This window comes from Hylobates moloch, unplaced genomic scaffold, assembly GCF_009828535.3.
Source record: "Hylobates moloch isolate HMO894 unplaced genomic scaffold, HMol_V3 SCAFFOLD_4, whole genome shotgun sequence".
Taxonomy (NCBI): domain Eukaryota; kingdom Metazoa; phylum Chordata; class Mammalia; order Primates; family Hylobatidae; genus Hylobates; species Hylobates moloch.
Window position 1 is genome coordinate 122,710,831 of NW_026652279.1, and position 3,619 is coordinate 122,714,449.

Genomic DNA, 3,619 nt, shown 5'->3' on the forward strand with positions numbered 1-3,619 from the left:
AAAAAAAAAAAAAAAAAAAAAAAATCTTCAACCTCCTACCCCTCTTCCTAAGTACAGTATCAAGTCCTGTTAGTAAAGACTAAAGTAAATGACCAGTTATCTTGAGGAGTGATGATGACTGATATTACAATAATTAAAAGCTAGATTCCAAAGTGTTATTACAATAATAGTTTAATAAAAGGCACCAGTTCTCTTTGATGTAAAATTAGAACAATGATTTATTTTTGATAAAAAGGAAAGAAGGAGTGATATTCTAATCTAGACCTCATGTCATTTAATTTATACCAATTTTAATATTATGGAAACATTCCTACTGATCTTTTTGGAAAAGAAATATTAATGCCCATGAAAAGACAGAAACTAGAATGATCATAGAGTGTGTGCATGATAACGCTATTTAAAAGACAGGTAAGGAAATGCCTAATTACCTTAGTCTGTTCTAAATGGAATTGCAGAGAGTGGCAAATCCTGTAGACTGTCATGAAGGTAGAGTCTAGCTCAGGGTTGGCCTAGAGATCAGTCTCTGGGACCCATTAGTATCAGAGAAGCATTGGGACTCTCCATAAATATGAGTCAGTCCTGCCTCTGTTCCTCATTCAAATGGAATGCCAGCTCTCCTAACTGTTCACCTGCCACTGCTGGTGCATCTTTTGTGTGTGAGGAAAGTGTGTATATGTGAATCTTCTATATAACAGTCTTTTAAAATCCAGACTGGAAGCCTACTGAGAAAAGTTTGCTAGCAAATCACATCAGTCTTTCACTGGATACAGCCTACCTGCAACATTGCTGTAATACCAAACAAGCACAGATACCCTTCAGAAAATGAGCAACAGAAAGCATACTCCTACAAAACATGCTGCTGTTAAAACACAGGTGGCAGCCAGCTCTCTGGAGCGTCAAGGCACTGCCTTCCTTTGAGAAAAGATTTCAAGTGACAAACAGAAAACACTGTGAATTCTGTTCTCCAAGTGAATGAAGACACTGTACTTATAACTGGAATATCTAAGGATCAGTCCTAGGAACAGTTTGCACGGATTATTTTATTTTATTTCATTTTAATATAACTTTTATAGCACTTGTTTTGTGTCAAGCACTTTTTTTGTGGTCCTGGTAATTGTAGTGGTCATGAGATGTGCTGGATGTTCTACTGCTGCCAAGAATGTAATTGAATAAGGGTTCCAGGTGTTGTGCTGTGAAATCCATCACTACATTTGTATCGAGGCTGGACCTCACACAGGCTGGTCTGGGACCGTGACTTAGTTGACAAGGTGCTAATGCAGATCTGGGAGACACGTGACTCCTCGAATGACTCCGTTTTGCCAAGACTTCCCAACAGCTTTGCAAACTCTTCTTAGACTGTGTTTTGAATGAGAGTATAAGATGCATCCACTCATCTTTCACTCAACCTTTCCTAAATTCAATCTTATCTTATTGTTCAAGGCATAAAATATATATATGCTGTTTTATTTCATGATTTTAGCATGTCATTATTATTAACGTTTAAGAATACAGTAAAGAAAAATGACAAAAAGAAGAAATTAATCTCTATTGTTTTTATTTTCACTTATGAATGTAAGTGGAAAATTCTAATTAATAAGCCTGAAAAATAATTGAACACCACAGTAAAGAAAAATGAGAAATGCATATCAATAGATTTTACAAATATGGTGTCAAACATATTTGTTAATATTCAGAATCTATTCTTTGAAACAGACATTAAATTGATAATGTGAGATTAATTTCCTAACACAACTAAAGAAAATCCAATCATATTTCAAAGACCTTTTAGAAATGACTGTCAAAATTGCCAGGCTTATAAATATAAAATTTGTAAAATTAGCATAAAAACTGAAAGAAAAACTTTTTTTAAGTTTCTGATGTACTTGTATTAAACATTAGTTCGGTTTTCTAATTTTAGAACAACCCTCTGGTTAATCTTTAGGGTAAAAAAAAATCAATTAATTGGAGGGACAAGTAGTTCAATTGATCCACTATTTCACAGTTTGTATTACAGCTGGTAATGTCAAATGTGCAAATAACATTTTTTATTATTTTATGCTAATTTTTAAAAGTCTCTAAAATTCTAGAATATTTCAATTGAAATATTGGACTTACAATAAAAAAAATCAGGCTTGGGGCATATATTATTCTACTTATTATAAACAAGATTTTAAGTCAAGGTTTTGTACATAAGTCAGTTAATTCCAACTTATAGTTGCATTCCAAGCCACAGATAGTTTTTGCAAATACATTCTGTACAACTGCATCTTACATACTAGATTATAGATGATTTGAACAAAAAAAGCCAAGTCTTATTCACTTTTGTGTTTTAATAGAAAAGAAATCAGGGCCTGGCACGGTGGCTCATGCCAGTAATCCCGGCACTTTGGGAGGCCGAGGCAGGTGGATCACCTGAGGCCAGGAGTTTGAGACCAGCCTGGCCAACATGGTGAAACCCTGTCTCTACTAAAAATATAAAAATTAGCCGCACGTGGTGGCACGCACCTGTAATCCCAGCTACTTGGAAGGCTGAGAAAGGAGAATCCCTTGAACCTGGTAGGTGGAGGTTGCGGTGAGCTGAGATTGTGCCACTGCACTCCAGCCTGGGCAACAGGAGCAAAACTCCGTCTAAAAAAAAAAAAAAAAAAAAATCAGATGTAAAACTGTGTTTTTCAGATTAAAATCTGTGTACAGCATATTGTATTTTATTGAAACACCGATGTCATTGATAATAACACTTATCACTAAGACAGCAAAACCAATGCCAACTCCAAGGGATAATCCATCTTTTTTTCAGGGATTGTACATTTGCAGATTTTTTGCATCTTAGAATTGATGACATATGATCGATCCCAGTAACTTTCATGAAGCTTTTAAAAATTAAATGTATGGTCTTGAGCTTTTATCCTCATTCTTAAGTTCTTGAATTCAGCCAAACCATAATTAATACCTTTCAGAGGGACTTGAGTAACATTATTTATAGATTTTAATCCCTAGAGTAACAATGCACAGATAAATCCTAAGTGTCCTGAGGGTATCCTCCCCCATTCCCACCTCCTATCCCCTAGGGACCATCAGGAGTTATTCTGTCAAACTTTAATCCCATCATTCCACATTTTTCTTAAATATTTCCATATTTAAGATGTGCACCTCTTCAGTTATCTCTTTTCCCCATATTGTCCTTTCTCTTGGGCCAGTTTCCCATTATCCATCTCTTTCCTGGTTATTTAACTTGTATGTGACCAAAACTATATTCTGTTTCTAGTAGGTATATATTTTACTGTTCACATACCCAAGTGCAAAAATGTACCTTTATTTTCCTACAACTCAGTTTAACTTTTGATGTAAGCTTCCTTCCACTCTGTAATAGAATACTTAATCTTGCCAATTTAAAGTAATTTCAGTGAATTTTGTTATTCCTGTTTAATGTGGGTTTATAATTCAATTATGTTAAGATTTAAGTATACTTCTGGGGTTTCCTCTTTGCCCCTAAATAATGAAGTTAATTAAATTATAAGTTATTCTAAGCACACCTGTTGCTAGAGTGTCATTGTGGAGATAGAAATCTCTAGATTCTTCAGAATATAGAAACTTCTGAAGTCTTGCACATAAGCAAAAG